Source organism: Bidens hawaiensis, unplaced genomic scaffold, assembly GCF_021521415.1.
Source record: "Bidens hawaiensis isolate Kalapana, Puna unplaced genomic scaffold, B.hawaiensis_p1.1 tig00024836_1, whole genome shotgun sequence".
NCBI classification, from domain to species: domain Eukaryota; kingdom Viridiplantae; phylum Streptophyta; class Magnoliopsida; order Asterales; family Asteraceae; genus Bidens; species Bidens hawaiensis.
Genome location: NW_027493938.1, coordinates 121,836 through 139,542, shown reverse-complemented (window position 1 = coordinate 139,542; position 17,707 = coordinate 121,836). Strand labels below are relative to the sequence as shown.

General features: G+C 35.4%; 1 pseudogene; it reads left to right on the top strand.

Annotated features, from left to right (window-relative positions):
* Window positions 1-1,806: 1,806 nt before the first annotated feature.
* On the top strand, window positions 1,807-2,742 carry LOC143570149 (borneol dehydrogenase, mitochondrial pseudogene; annotated as a pseudogene).
* The last annotated feature ends 14,965 nt before the right edge of the window (window positions 2,743-17,707 follow it).

The window sequence follows — 17,707 nt, the reverse complement described above, 5'->3', positions numbered from 1 at the left end:
GCACCCACCCCCAACACCACCACCACCACCCACCTCCAACCACCATTATCTCCTGTCGCCAACCACCACCCGCCACCACCAACCACCATCACCGCCTACCAATGCCAGGGCCGCCACCTACCTCCCACCATCACCGCCACTCACTAGCATTTTAGTTTTATTTTTTCTTTTTTTTCCTACCTACCAAACAACGCAAAGTAATCATTCATTTCATTCTCATGTAACAACAAAACATCTTATTGGAATGGTAATAACTCATTCCATTACCACGTTCATTTAATTCCGTCGTCCATTCCATTACCTCATACCATATAAAGCCTTAGTTTTATGAGTGAAAAGATAACTTGGTCTGTGGACCAACTCTTTTTTAACAGTCAACCAACGATTAACTTAACGGATGTGCTTTAATTGCATTACTTTGCAGACTTCGGGGCTGTTAGAAGCCAAAAATTGGAACTGGGTCGCATCTTGCTTTTTGATGTTGACTACGTGGTGCAAATTGCACTTACCTCTATAATAAATATAAAAATTATTTCTGATGTTAATGATGTAGTTAAGATTCTATATTTATTAATTTAATTTTCCAAATTTCGATTTGTATGACTTTAAAATGTATACTACTTTTTATTTATTTAAATTAAGTATTTTATCTTTGTTTTTTTTTTGTTAAGTGAGCCTTTGCTTAAGAAAAACAAATTTTAAAATATGATTGAACAATTTTAAAAACCTCCCTATCGTATTATAAACTAAAATTATGAAGGTTTAGTTTTTATACTTTTAAGAGTTCACTCAAGCGTTTGGTTATTAAATCTTTTAAAAATATGCAGGTTTAGTTATCATATATGTGTTTGTCAATTTTTAAATTTTATTTTCTGAATTTCCATTTATTCTAAATATTTTATTTATAAAAGTTGAGGCATGTGATGTGAGAGTCAAGAAGTACACTTCCAATCTACATGATTTAGGATGACCGAGAAGAGAGAACCAAAAAAAACATGATTTGAAAAACATGATTTATATTACTGGCGGCCCAAATTATTTTCAAAGCAAGCCATCTTTGAAAGCAACCAAAATTTTAAAAAAGAATTAAAATAAAGAACCAAATTTGAGACCCTCTTCTCTACCTCCATGACTTATAAAAGAAGTATGCTAATGAAATTCAAAACTAGCAACTTTTTCCAAACAAAACGTAAACTTTCTAAACCTCAACCATTGAAATCCCATGGCAAGCACGAACATGGTTCCTATTTGCGATGCTGGGGCCGCACCGAGGTACAAAAGTTTTTATTCTTCATTCACAAACTATGCGTAGAATAGCATACTATGTTCAGTTGTTTATCGTATGATTAACGATGTTCTTATCAGCGAATATATGTTTGATTGCTAGATTGGCACATAAACTAGGATGTATTGCGAGTGGGACTGAACGAATTAGACGGTCTTCCGTCAGATTTTGTATCAAAAGTGGAGATAACGATGTTTTAAGTAGTAGTAACTCGTATAATATAAATCATACACATTTCAATCTCATCACTGCGCCTGAAAACTTAAGATCAACTCGTGCTCATGCGCATAACGATCGATCTATTTCAAATTCCATCGGAAATGACCTAGATTTAGAATCTGGAGCTACACCAAGGTAAAAGGAATTCTTATAGTACCCATTTTTTTGTTTGTATTAGGTACGTTGTTTCTAAATGGACAAAATTACTTAAAAACAGTATCTAATCTAAAATCATAGATATGCAAACAATTAAGATTTGCATGAAGTTGGGGATAAATGCTATTATCATCGTTAAAATTACTATGAAATTACGATCTTTCTGTTGTTTTTGTGGTTGTGATGTTGAAAGCAATCCTTATGGTTGGGTATTTAGATTGGCAGGCAAGGTAGCAATTATAACCGGTGCGGCTCAAGGGATTGGAAAAAGTATCGCCAAACTGTTCGCTAAACAAGGGGCCAAAGTTATTATTGCGGATATCCAAGACGGTTTGGGTCAATCTGTTTGTGAAGAAATAGGCCTCGAAACAGCATCTTATGTCCATTGTGATGTAACTCTAGAAGCCGATGTAGAAAACGTTGTGAACTTTGCCAAAACAAAGTATGGTAAACTAGATATTATGATCAACAATGCTGCTATTCTAGGTGAAGCGAAGCTCAGCATTCTTGACAACGACAAAGCTGATTTTGATCGTGTTATAAATGTCAACCTAGCTGGTGTTTTCCTAGGAATGAAACATGCGGCTCGTGTCATGATCCCCGCTGGTTGTGGTAGCATTATTTCAATTGGGAGTGTGTCTTCTGCTATTGGTGGTGTTTCCCCACACGTGTATACAAGTTCCAAACACGCGATTTTTGGACTCACCAAGAATGTTGCCGCGGAGCTTGGCAAATATGGGATTCGTGTCAATTGTGTGTCACCTTACCTTATACCGCCGTCGGTGCCAGCAGAGATAACTGATTTGTATCCAGATATATTTGCAAACATATATTCAAACATTAAGGGAGTATCTCTCAAGGAAGAAGATGTAGCTCAAGCTGCTCTATTCTTTGGAAGTGACGAGTCCAAGTATATAAGTGGCCATAACCTAGCAGTTGATGGGGGATTTACAACAATAAATCCTGGTTTTGGCTTGTTTGCTCCAGCTAAATCATCTTAATAGTTTGCTTATGGCATGTACCATTGGATTTATTTTAATGTATTAATGGAGACAAGACACATTCTTAAGAATAAGATAAAATACCAAAGATCAAATTTGGCCTGTGGTGTTGGTATTTTTTTTTTTGTCTAGAAATATATTGGTATGTATTCCAAGTTCCAACTCGAGTTTGATATGGTTGTTTGTTTTATTGTTTATTTCTTTCTGAAATTTCAATCCACATGGGGAAATTGAAGGTCTAAATATATAGGATCAAACAAAGTGATTTCTTTTTATCAATAAAATAAATTATGAAAATTTAAAACTTAAACATCACTATTACATATGGAAGGTAAATAGGCAACAAGCTGCGTCGCCAGCCCGTTTTGAATTGCAAAACAAATGTTTTAAAAACTATATTAATGGCTTTTGTAGTTATAACATTACTAAGCATCATCCATTGGACTCAGCTAAGTAGCTCCACCATACCGCTTCAAGAGCGAGGAAACCAAAAGTATCAAATGCAAAAGGCACAAACACATGCTGGTTGTCAAGACACGTGTTCTTATGTTTAGTCACCTTGTATGAAGAAGCTTTCAGAACAGTTTGGCCAACCGTGACACCATGACCCCTAAGCCCACAAGAGGGGGAACCCGTCAGGTTAATACATATGTGTTTGCCTCCCACCCATAAAATAACATGAACATGATGAACTTTGTGATCAACACAAGATTGTTGTCAACTCATTCAGATTTACATTTAGTGATAATCTTTGGTGGTGCTAGAAGAACAAACATATTGACTCCTATTAATAGCACAAAAAAAATTACCAAATTCATCAAATTGAACAAGATTAGGCGCTGATGGTGATTCTTTGGTGTAAATACTGTGGTGGTTAGGTGCTCTGATGCTTTGAAGAATTCCGATGGTGATAGTGCGGTGATACTGATGCTCTAGAGAGCCCTTGCAGTTGGTGGCAGCAGCACATATCACTACAAGAAATTAACCCTATAGCGATGAAGGCTATATCGAGGACAAAAGTAGTCGCTATTACCAACCTTTTCTCGGGGACATTTCGTCGATATAGGGTTGGTCAAACTTTTTTCACTCTTGGACCCTATCTCGACGACATATCGTCGAGATATGCTATAGAAAACTTTTGGAGGGATACCGAAAATAAACGTGCTAAGTTGAAACCCTATGTTGACGACATGTCGTCTCCATAGCCTAAATTAACTTTTTATTTTTTATTATTTTATTCCGAATAGATAAATAAATGAAAAAAATCAATAAAATAAAATAAACACACTATCGCGACGACATCTCCCTCGTTATAGGTTAAATTAACTTAGCGTATGCTTGGTTGGAGGCAATGGAATGAAGGGGGAATGAAATGGGAGAAGGAATGAAATAGAGAAGGAATGAAATTGATCATTACCATTCCTTTGTATTGTTTGGTTAACCTATACGAATGAAATCAATTATTAGTTTTTTATTGTTTGGTATCCAAAAAAAATTGTAGTAATGAAATAGAAATAATAAAAACACTCATATCTCAAAATACTTTTTAACCCCCCCCCCCCCCCCCCCCCAACAAAAAAAAACTAACAATAGCGATGGTGGTAGCTCTGGCGACAAAAATGGTGGTGACAATGGCGATGGTGGTGGCAGCGGTGGTGGTGTTGGCGGAGTTGGTGGTGGTGACGATGGTATTGGTGGTGGTGGTTGTTTATGGCAGAGAAAAATAAGAGTTGTTTATATAATAAACACTAAAACAAACTATTTGTGGTTATTTACTCGTTTAAGAAACCGAATCGAGTTTTAATGATCAAATCAACAATAAAATCAGTAAAATTCGTTCTTGTAGAAGGGTTAATGAATAAGAACATGTATCTAGGCTTTGGGGGATTTATTGGAGCTTAATTCACTCGATTTATGCCAAAAATAAGAGATTTTGATGCTAAAAACGAATTGGGAAATGATTTTAAACAAACAAAATGATCAGGTAGCGCAGAGCGCCGCGTGGCCAGCCCATGTGGGTGCCATCGCGCAGCGCTCGACCCCAAGGGGGTGGGATTTTGATTTTTGACAAGATTGGTCCTTGTAGTTTGAGATTTGGCTAAATATTGAACCTTTTATGCTTAAAACAAAAAATGAACAATGTGGAGCTAAATTGAATATGCAAATCTTTAATACTTATACATATGTGATCTTGATTAATATCAAAGATCTAAAAATATTCCTGGGTCGGGTTAAGCGTAAACGAATACGGGTTGGAAAATCCGAGATGTGACACTAAAAAAGTCAAAAAATTGGAAATTTTTTTAGGAGTTAGTTGGATGTTCTTCCTTGTTCATGTTAGTAGTTGTTGAGTTATAATGGTTGAATTTCTAATCGTAAACATCGAATAGTTGAATATTGTTGGATACTATTCCTTGTTTATGTTTGTATTGTGTAAACGTCTAATGGTTGATTTTTGTATTGTAGTTGTTTATGTTCACTTTATTTACATGTTGTAATTTGTAATTAGCAACGTTGTTACAAGAATCAAAAAGCTGTTAGAGTTCAAAAGGAAGTGGGTTAGTTGCAAGAACATATGGGTAAGGTTGAAAAGGAAGTGGGCCAGTTGCAAGAACATGTGGGTAAGGTTGAGAAGGAAGCGGGTCAATTACAAGATGAAGAAGCATTCAAACCAAATAAAAAATATGAAATGGATCCAGAGCGTGATTATGACCCTGAGGTATTGAAAACTACTTGGGGACTATATAATGGAGCCAGAGGTTGATTATTACCATGATCCATATGAAGGCGAGCATGGTTCGGACTTAGAATGTTCAAATAATGATTGTCACTAGAAATAGTAATGTACTTGATGTGTATGTGTTTCTTTAGTATGTGTCTTGAGTATGTTGTATTATTAACATGACCCTTTATATTCATTAATGTGCTTTATGATTGTAAGACTTTGTGGGTTTTATGATTGTAAGACTTTAGGTTTGAAGTCAATTCTTTGTATTAGACTTATACACCTAATGAGCATTTCAGTTTCGATCTTAGAAGTTGTACACATTTTAGTTTCAAAAATCATGTCATGTTATTTCTGGTTCAGTACAGGTCTGGTAAAAAATCTGGTCATGTTATTTATGGTTCAGTATAGGCCTGGTCAAAATCAGTTCTTGTTAGTTCGGTCCAAATAACCAAGTCAAGCATAACTAAGTCAAACAACTTAAACCATAAAAATAAAAAGTCAACAACTTAAACCATAAAAATAAAAATTCAAACAAGTTAAACCATAACAATAAAAAGTCAAACATGCCCAAGTCAAACAAAGTCAAGACCATCATCACGCATAACTAACTAAAACAAAGTTAAGACTGTCACACAAACCATAACAAAAAGTCAAGACCCATGTTGTGCACTTGTACTTGTCGTCCCTCCATTACCGGTGCAACTTCTACAATTATGGGCAAAAACACCACATTTGCTACATATTACCGTCTCCCCTTTTCTTGTCATTCTGCCTCCCTTAGAAAACACTTTCTCAACCTCTTTAACTCTTTTTGTGCTCTCATCCCATGACTTGTTTCTCTTTTTCTTTGGCCTTCCAATCAATGGAAAAACAAAAGCTTGACTGTAAAAATATCTGATTCATTAAAGTTTAATAATCACCTTTGTTACCTGTTTGTGATGTTTTGGTAGAACCAGTGTTTTTAGACACTGTGAAGGCATCCAATAATCTTCAATAGGGATTGACATTATTTAGTTATCACACACCATTTTCCAAGTATCTAATCTAACCAGTAAGCCTTAGAAACGCATTGCTCAGGTATTTCAACATTCATATTATTGATAGTCGTGTCATTTATCGCCGCCACTGCATGTTTACACGGTATCAAAGTCAAATCCCACTTCCTGCAAGTGCATGTTCTGTATTTCATGTTAACTAAATATTGGGACCTTATACTATTCACCTATCAATATAGAATAACAACTTTACAATCCAAAATAAGAATAAGGAATGGCATGTTATATTATTTTACATTGTAATTATGAGCATCCACCATAAGAACAGTCAATTGTGATGCCTCGATCTTTATTTCTTCAAACATTTTTGTAGCATTTGGTGTTAAAGGGCCTGCAGACTTTCACACCATCTTTCTCATGTTAATAATCCTCCTTCTCATGTACTCTCTGATATACTCTAAGCATGTGATCAAAGGCTTGTCCCTTGCTCCAACCAATTGCTTGTTAAAACTCTCACATATATTGTTAAGATGAATATCACACTTTGCCCCGCCTGAATAATGGGCTTTTGACCATGTTTTAGGTTGAATCTGAATGAGTCAATCACATAAAGTAACATCTGCTTCCTTTATTTCCTCCATAGCTTTCAAATAGTAAGGGATGGAAGTGGCACCCGCTGCTTTTAAGAACATGTTTTTGAACACGTCTCCACGCCATTGCTTCTTCATGTTCTCATGGACGTGTCTAATGCCAAACCGATGCTCACCCTGGGAAACACCCTTTCTAATGCTGGAATTAAGCCCTAAAACAGCAAATAAAAACAAGATTAACAACAAAAAAATACAGCAAATAAAAACTAGATTAATAGCAAAATATACAACAAATAAAAATAGCATTAACAACATCAAAACTGTATTAGCAGCATCAATACAACATTAGCAGCATCAAAATAGCATCAACAGCATCAAAAACAGCATTAATAGCATCCAAACAACAGTAACAGCAAAGAAAAACAGCATTAAAAGCATCAAAACAACATTAACAACATCCAAACAACAGTAATAGCAAACAAAAACAGCATTAACAGCATCAAAACAGCATTAGCAGCATCCAAACAGCAGTAAAACAAACAAAAACAATAGTAACATCATCAAAATAGCATTAACAGAATCAAAAAAACATTAAAAAACAAATAAAAATAGCATCAACAACATAAAAAACAGCAAATAAAATCGGCATTGACATGCAGGTCATTACCTTTTGACGGTCAGCAATAAAAGTGAAGTTGGCATCCATGGGCAAATCAAGAGTATCTCTAAGGCACCCTAAGAACCATGCCACGAGTGTAGAGTTTCAGCTTCCACGAGTGCAAAAGCAACTGGATAAATAAACCTGTTACCATCAATACTTACTGACGTCAAGATTTAACCTGGAAATGGGCCTTTCATAAAACATCCATCTATAGCCCCAAAAATTCTCTTCCCAACATTTAAAAACCTCGTTTTATAGTAACATAACATATATAAACCCTCCTAAATTGCCTAGTAGGACTGTTAAGGTCATGACATTGTTCCACATCTATTTTGACATGGCTATCATGGTTGGCTTTTACTAGTTGTTCAAGATAGGCTCTTAGCACATTGTATTGTTGTATAAAATCACCATCCTTTTTTATCATTAGCAAGCTTCTTTGACCTTCTCACTTTCACTTCTGAAACTTGGATCTGATTCTTTTTTTCTGTATTTTATCTTGAAGAGATTTCACAGGGATTGTAGGATTGATTTCAATTTATGACTCTATCTCCTTCGATATGGCTCCCATAGTGTATAGCCCAACAACCCTAGTTTGGAGACATTGATGTTTGGGGGAGAATGTCTTCACACACCACTGATTTGAAATGGATCGTCTTGAGATCTGCATTGCCTAAGGGCAAGTGGGTTTAGTTTTCAATTTTTTTTGCACTTTGAGCCTTAAGGTTTTCCCCTGTTGGCAAGCTTGAACCCTCAACACTAATCAAAGTAGGATTCTTACCCAAACACACTACTCTATACCTTATATTGTCATTTTTCTTAATAAAAAACTCTCTTTTTGATGTCACCGCATAAGTTTTAACCATTTCATTCATTGTATCCTTATCTTAAATTAACTGACTAACATAGAACGGACACACATCACTCCCAGGCCCAGCACAAATTGCTTTCCATCTTATCCGTTGTTTCAAAGTATTCAATATAGTGGAATTATCTTCATCACTATACACAAGGTCAAACTCAAGACTCTTATCATGTTCGTCACCTTCATAATCATCTAGTGCATTATCTGTGGCATTATAAACTTCAACGACATCAACATTATTTTTGAAGACCGTCATGCCCACTTCTACATCTTCCAGATACTCAGGATCATTTTCTTCAAAAGTGTAATCTGGATCATCCTCTGTTTCATATGTATCTGATTCATGTGAATCATTTTCATTATCCTCTTCCTCATTCAACCTATTTGATGTGTATTCTATATCAACAATAATGTGCTAAAAGTAGTCTAATAAAAACGCGCTAATCTAGACACTAAGTAATAAATTCTAGAATCTTAACTAAACTAAAACTACTAATCGGCAAGTGAACCGATCGACTCTAGTACAGCTAAGTAAGTCCGGATATCGAACCCACGAGACTCTTTAAATTACGTAAACCAGCTAAATTAGACTCAACTACAGACATGACTATTTATTATTGAAGGAGTTTTACCCTTAAAAACTAATATTAAACTAATATTAACTTAATCACTAAGACGTAAAAACGACTTAACCCTGGACTTAATTTAAATGATGACAAGATAACTACCTAGGCTAGAATCCCCTAAATTTCAGTTATCAATTAACCCGGAATAATACTTAGTTATGGAACTGGGATCGTAAAATAGACACTTATAAGAAAACCCGAACAGGACCCCTGACCCTTCTCAAGAGAAACCTATGGATTTCTAACAAGCTTTAACGCACACCATTATTTAAAATCAAGTTCGCTTACGGTCACCTAATTAATTACAAACTAGTTCCTTTATACGAAATCCTACCTTACAGCGTGGAAATCAAAGGCAGTCTAATATATTCAATTGACTCGATAGACAAAGTTAACCGATCAAACCTAGACGGACTCCTTACGAAGAACTAAATCTAGCAATCCTGATCAACAAAGACCTATCAATAACCTAGCACCTTACAGCTATTTAGGTTAGCAGCACACTTAGGTTTATTTAATTAACAATTATTATTCCTATGATCTTAGTGCACATCAATCATAAAATAATCAAAAACACAAAGTAATTAACCTAATGCCAACCTATCATAATGACAAACAATAATCAAGGCAACTATGGAATAATAATAATTAATCAAATAAATATCCATATGCATCAATTTAATATAAGTAAACCTTTTACTAGTTCATAAAAACCATAACGAAGAATAAATCCTAAATATCCATATGCATGGGCCTGGTCACCCAGGCCGTGCGGCGCTCCGGCAGGTGGGGGGGGGGAGCCTGGTCGGCCTAGCCGGTTCAGTTCTCTCCTGGTTCGGTCCGGTTCGTTTTCTGATGTGTCGGCTCTCCGGTTCGGCTTGTTTTTTGCTCGTTTTTCGCCCTCTTTTCACCGGAATTAAAACCCGAAACCTACATTATTCAAATAAGTTAGTAGTATACAAATCCTAATAAAAACCAAACATAAACGATTAAAATATTAATTAAAATATATAAGGGATTAATATATATTTAGCATTATATCAAATATCCCACACTTATCTCTTTTTCGTCCCTGAAAAAGTCTCATTGCAATGGAATCAGGTTCGGAGAAATACAGTCTTAAAAACATATAAGGTTATCTTAAAGCTCAGATAAACGTAAAAACTGCGATTGCTGATATTGTTGTCCACTTAAACCCAGCCACCAGCCTATCAAGCCCCCACGCACATTAAGCTTTTAAGTTCATGTGATATCAAAAACCTATGGGTCTCACACATTTGGAGTTAAGATCCACCTACCCCATCTCAACATAGTAAAGACAATTAAAAATAATCGAGTTGAAGCAAACTGGTTCAACATATCACCGTAAGATAACAACCTTTTAATGGTAAGAAGACAATGCATTTAGATGGAATTATGGATGATAGGTCAAGTGAGGTCGTACGAGCATGCCTAAATATTATTGGACTTTGTCCTATATATGTCCTAAGAAAATATTTATTGACTAGAAACTTTCGAGCCCCAATAGTGTATCCTCAGAGTCGCCATCCCCTTGGTAACACGTAAACTCTCAGTCTCGTCTAGTATGTGCACTTTGGCCTCTTTTTCTATTTTTGAGAATGCTTCTTTGGCATTTTTCATTACATAACTTTTCTCAATTTTTCTTTTTCAGATCAACCTTTTGGATTACTTTGTAACTTTTTTTTCTTTATTTTTTTTATTGTGCACTTAGGCATCTTTAACCTAAAAATATATAACTAAGACTAAAGCTCGTATAAAATTGGAAATTTGCGGGGCGCCACCACTCTTTATTTATTTTCATAAAACAGAGTGGCTTGCTAATTTTAAAGTGCATTCAATTCTCACCACCTTAGGGTAATCAGCTTATTGTAATACTCCCTATACCTTATCGAATTTCAGCTTCATTGTCCCCCCTAGGATGAGAACCCACAAAATCTATGATTAATTAGTTTTATTATGAATATGCAATGGAAAACCTTTCAAGACTAGTTGGGCCTACCGACACATCCCAAGTTAAGTACGTTTTCTTTTATATTATCTCATATTATTAGTAGTTTGAAAAATCAATTTCCAATTATACTATCATTTTCCATTTAAGTGCAAAAAGAAACAAAATCAAGGGACATTTTTCAAAACCTTTTTCAATTATTTATTTATTTATTTTAAGTAAACTATGACTCAAGTGTCCTATCCGCACACTTAAATTTTGCATTGTCCTCAATGCAAGGATAAGGACGAAAAAAATAAAAATAAATTCGGAATACAAAAAACTTAAAAACCTAAAATTAAAAAAAAATTAATTAAAAATAAACAAGCAAGATAAATAATGAAAAAGACTTAGCTGGTAATATGCGTATGACAATATGATGCCAAAGTCTTCATCAATGAATGCCCTCCAACACCAAACGTGCTCCATAACCAGTTGACGTAGGCTGTCGCGGTCTACTCAAACAATCAATTTTAAAGACTTAAATACCTATCATAAGTACGGGTAAGTAAGGTCGTCTCCTCAGGGACTCAAGGAAAGTGCTAATTTTAATACTACTAATTTAATTATTAAACTAAGTCAGACAGACGATGTCAAGCGATTTTTAGAAAAAGATTAATTAAAACTAAATAATTACTTAAAAAGATTTGTAAACAATATTAATTAAAAGTATTCATTCTAGGTTCGGGTTATGTGTTCCATACGTCAATCACAGATTCTCTAGTCTTTGGTTTTGTAATAATTGCTAGTCCTATGGTTTGATTTATGATGACAAACGATACCCTAACCGAATTGTTGACACAAATGAACCCGGACACCACAATTACCAATTCTATGTCAAGGATAATTAACTCAATGATAAGGTTTGATTATTATAGTTCAAGGACACAAGAGCCTAACCCTAAATGTTGATGAACAACCAAACAAACGTTACACAAATCAATAATCACAAACACAACCTTTAATCAACCCAATAACTAATTAAGCAAGACAAATCATATAAATTCAATCAAGCTATAACCATTAAGCATTAGAATCTGATCAAAACAGTACTTCACACAAAACCTTAGCCTAGAACGAACACACGCAATTAGCCGGACATCGACATAATCGTTAAAGTACTTATCTTGATGAACATAAGATCTTAGGACAAACCGGAAGCCTCTGGATGGCTGAAAGTCACCCTAGAACACCTATTCTGCCTCTGGAAGTCGATATATCCGAAATAGGGTCGAAAAATCATTTATATAGAGAAAACCCTAACTTTTGCCGACATTGAGCATCTTTGCGTATCGCGAAGTTGCATGTCCAGCATCTTCGCAATACGCAAAGATGCTACTGACTTCATATTCGAATTCCTCTCGTTGAGAAACATGAAATTCATATATTATGGATTCCGAAACTCATTTTCTAGGCCGAGATATGCCCGTTTTATTAAAAGACACTTTCCTGGTAACCCATCTTGTTCAGTTTTCGCTTCGGCTTCATGTTTCTCATCCAATCCTCTCCCGAATCCTTGTTAACCCTCAATACATGTTTCCCCATGCTTCCATCATCTTGAGGCTTGCTTAATCTTCATCTAGATGGCTCTGAATTAGCTCGTTTAAGCTCCATAACTTTCAATATCCTGAAAACACATAACAATGCTTGAAGTACCAATGTTCATTCATTTATTTACCTAAATATAACTAATTAATATATAATAATAACTAACTTTTACCCAACCATCACTAGTAGCTCCTTTCCTCGTACACGAACGGAAGCGGCAACAATACAAACAATATCTAAAAAATCATCTTATCAACTTGATAGATATAATCATTCAAAGTACGTAATCAGACCAACCAACAAACATGAATAAAATGCAGCAAATAAATAATAAGAAATTTATACGGCTCCTGCTGCTCCATCCTCCATCCCCACACTTGAATGTTGCATTATACTTCAAGGGGATCTTCTCTCAATCCTGAAAAAAACTTAAAAACACAAAAAAAAAAAGAAAAACTACAAAAGATTACGTTAGTGACTCGACAATTATACAAACTCCGCGGAACCTCCCCACATTTTAACTTAATCAGGAGGTTTCTCTTTCACTTGGACCCTATCTAACCCGTTCAGTTCCACCCAGTACTTGTTAAACATTGAAATTTTCTCGGTTGAATTGAAAAATGCTTTAAAACTTCTTAACAGATCAGACCACCAAAATTTAAACTTACCTGGCATGAACCGGATGTATGACATGTATCGAGAAGACTGGTCGTTCTTGAACTTTAATGGCTTCTTCTTTCCTGTAGACCATCTTCTAACTTGCAATTTATTCCGGTTCCTAGATGCTCTTTTATTCGCCTTCTCCCGTGGTTTTGATTTATGAGCAACATTTATAATAAGTGCCACGAGCCAGCTGTGGAGGTCTTCCACTACCACCATTTCTATATCTTCTAGTAGTGATTCAAAAAATTCTAAGTCACCCTCCGAATCAAACTCACCCATCTCATCATACTCAGGCAACCCTTCTAACTCCAAATCCAAAAACTCATCTTCCTCGCATAACTTATTCTCAACCTCTTTCTCCACACCAAACATTAAATCAACTGAATCTCCTAAATCTACCTCATCCTCTATCTCTTCTTTCATTACTAACGACAACTCAAGTAAATCTCTAAAATCCACTTCCTCCTCCATCTCTTCTTCAACACCAAACATTAACTCAAGTGAATCTCCCAAATCCACTTCCTCCTCTATTACTTCTTTCTTCACTAACGACCTCTGATAAGCAGCCCACTTTTCCTCGTCAATCTCATCATCAGAGTCACTCCAGTAAGTAGCAATAATTACCTGTGGAACCGGAGGTGGGACTTCATCGTCCATTTTTGTCTCCGTTACTTGTGTGATCCCCTCATCTGACTTGTCAACATACTCCAATAAATCCAATCTCCTTTCTTCCTCCTTTTCTTCATTCAATCTCCTAGTAATGCTCTCTAATGTACGTTGAAGATCTGTAATAACACTTTGCCGGTTTTTCAAGATGATATCATGCTCAGCTAACTTCTGTTGGGAATCAGAAGCCAGATATTGAGCCATCATATTCTCCAAATTCTTCATACTTTTTTCGGACAAACTATTCTCATCAGGGTTGTGATAAGAGTATTGATCATCGAATTGACCCTGATTATGCTGCGGCTGCTGATACAGATCATCATAATAATACGAAGGAGGTCCCTGCAAAAAATTTTGTTGCGGCTGCATAGGAGGGTTAGTATAATAATGTGCCAAGCACCCCACATATTAAGGACATATAAGCGTAAAATGGGGTCCACCACAAACCTCACACATATCCACGAGACTCAAAAGAAATAAAAGACACGGACAATTAGACTCCTACGACTCAAAATAAAATAAAACAAAGTAGACTCATACTAAAATACTCCAAAATAAAACTAAACTGTATTAACCTAACTAATACGACTCAAAAACAAAACAAAATACAAATAGCACGTATAGAGCAATTAAGTCTAATCAAAGCTAATAACGCAATTGCCAAGAGTCCCCGGTAATGGCGCTAAAAACTTGATGTGCTAAAATAGTCTAATAAAAACGCGCTAATCTAGACACTAAGTAATAAATTTTAGACTCTTAACTAAACTAAAAATACTAACCGGCAAGTGAACCGATCGACTCTAGTACAGTTAAGTAAGTCCGGATATCGAACCCACGAGACTCTTTATATTACGTAAACCAGCTAAATTAGACTCAACTACAGACACGACTATTTATTATTTGAGGGGTTTTACTTAAAACTAATATTAACTTAATCAGTAAGACTTAAAAACGACTTAACCCTGGACTTAATTCAAATGATGACAAGATAACTACCTAGGCTAGAATCCCCTAAATTTCAGTTATCAATTAACCCGGAATAATACTTAGTTATGGAACTGGGATCGTAAAATAGACACTTATAAGAAAACCCGAACAGGACCCCTGACCCTTCTCAAGAGAAACCTATGGATTTCTAACAAGCTTTAACGCACACCATTATTTAAAATCAAGTTCGCTTACGGTCACCTAATTAATTACAAACTAGTTCCTTTATACGAAATCCTACCTTACAGCGTGGAAATCAAAGGCAGTCTAATATATTCAATTGACTCGATAGACAAAGTTAACCGATCAAACCTAGACGGACTCCTTACGAAGAACTAAATCTAGCAATCCTGATCAACAAAGACCTATCAATAACCTAGCACCTTACAGCTATTTAGGTTAGCAGCACACTTAGGTTTATTTAATTAACAATTATTATTCCTATGATCTTACTGCACATCAATCATAAAATAATCAAAAACACAAAGTAATTGACCTAATAGCAACCTATCATAATAACAAACAATAATCAAGGCAACTATGGAATAATAATAATTAATCAAACAATCCTAAATATCCATATGCATCAATTTAATATAAGTAAACCTTTTACTAGTTCATAAAAACCATAACGAAGAATAAATCCCAAATCAAAACACAACGTCAAAGTAGGTTCATCATAAGCCTAGGCAGTCTATAATGTTTAGCCTAGCATCGTAAAATTAAACAACACAATAATAGACGAAATCATAGCGACAATAAATAAGAACGGAAAATTAAAGGTGATAAAACCTGGAGTCTTCGTCCTTGATCGATAAGCACTTCGCCGGCTGATTCCTCGACTCCAAAGCTGCCAGAAACTGACCTCGGACGCATCGGAACTCACCAAATTCGTCTGGAACTTCAGGGTATGCTTAATGGTGAGCTTAGCGATCTTTTTATAGGCAACAGGGGTCCAAAAATAGGTTAAGTCGGTTAACAAACGGAACATTCTGGAGATGGGCTGACCAGGAGGCCGCCGCGCCGCACAACGAGCCTGGCCACCCTGGCCGCGCGGCGCTTCGGCTGGTGGGGGGGGGAGCCTGGTCTGTCTGCCTAGCCGGTCCGGTTCTCTCCTGGTTCGGTCCGGTTCGTTTCCTGATGTGTCGGTTCTCCGGTTCGGCTTGTTTTTTGCTCGTTTTTCGCCCTCTTTTCACCAGAATTAAAACCCGAAACCTACATTATTCAAATAAATTAGTAGTATACAAATCCTAATAAAAATCGAACATTAACGATTAAAATATTAATTAAAATATATAAAGGATTAATATATATTTAGCGTTATATCAAACAACTTCATACACCTCATGCCCCTTTTCATTTGCATAGTCAAAATGGAAAGAAGACAATATATTGTTTATCAAAAGTGAATGCCCATGTTCCATATATATCTCAACCACCATAATTCCACCTCTTACAATATCAAAAATTTTCTTAAAATCAAGTTTATCACATTGGATATACACACATTCGGTTCTTTATAATGAAAGTAAAGTACCTCCCTAGAAGGATATCCTAGATTCCTAGCCATATCCACAACATCACCCTTTCCAAATTTTTCCAACCTCAACATTGTCGATGAAATCCGATCGGCCTCCCTCATAAGCTCTACCAGGAAATTAGAAAACTCACCTCCATGGAAAATATTAGATGTAAACAAGGTGTTATCATCTGCAATTAAAAAAAAACTTAGATTATAATGTAATAAGAGATAATCATCCAACTTCATCATCATTTTGCTTAATTATAGTCATTAAGATGTAAAAAAATTATAGATGATTTTGGGAATTCTAAAATAATTTGGTAAATGCATGGTGATATGTTTTAGGAAAAATTGGGTGATGGGCTATTGTTATATGAGCTTTAGTTCCACCTCGAATTCTAAGAACATAATTGATATCATCCATCTTAGAATAAAACCAAAAAAAAAAAACTCTAATTTGAACTTACCATATGTGTTGCTATCAAATTCTTTGTTAGGAAGATGTATCCTTCACACTCCACGGGTCATCGAGTAGATTGAGTAAGAGCGATGGTGATTAAACTTTCAGATTGAGGAAGAAAGATGATGAAACATGGAAGAATGACGATGAGATAGGTTACAGCTGTTTCAATTGAAGCAATAAAACCATGGGATTCATTAGGTGTATTTGTTTTTTTAGATCCAAGATTACTAAAACACCCTTCATTTTAGTGATATGTTTAACGGAAATTAGATGGAGGGACTAATAGTGACTCCGCTTTTAAACCCCATGGACGAAAACAATAATTTTCTTCATATAAAGTTAGACGAAAACAATAATTTTCACCCGGGCCGTCAGTTTGACCCGTTCAACTTAAAGTTAGACGTTTTAAATCTAATAGCATACAAACAAAATTAACACACCAAAAACATTCCAAATTTTCAAACGAATATATACTTCAAATAATTTAAGACATATACCAATCTAATAACTTTCAAACCAAAACATCATACCAATTTAACAATACATACCAAATTAAACATAAATATATTTTCAAACCTAAATGCTCTCTGGTTGCTCTCCCTATTCAGATGGCACCACTAGATTCATTCTTTGATGAATTGTGAAATATTATATGGTTTAAGTTAAAAAATTCACGAGTTATAAGTCTCATCAAAACCGAATAACCATGATATTCCTCCTACTT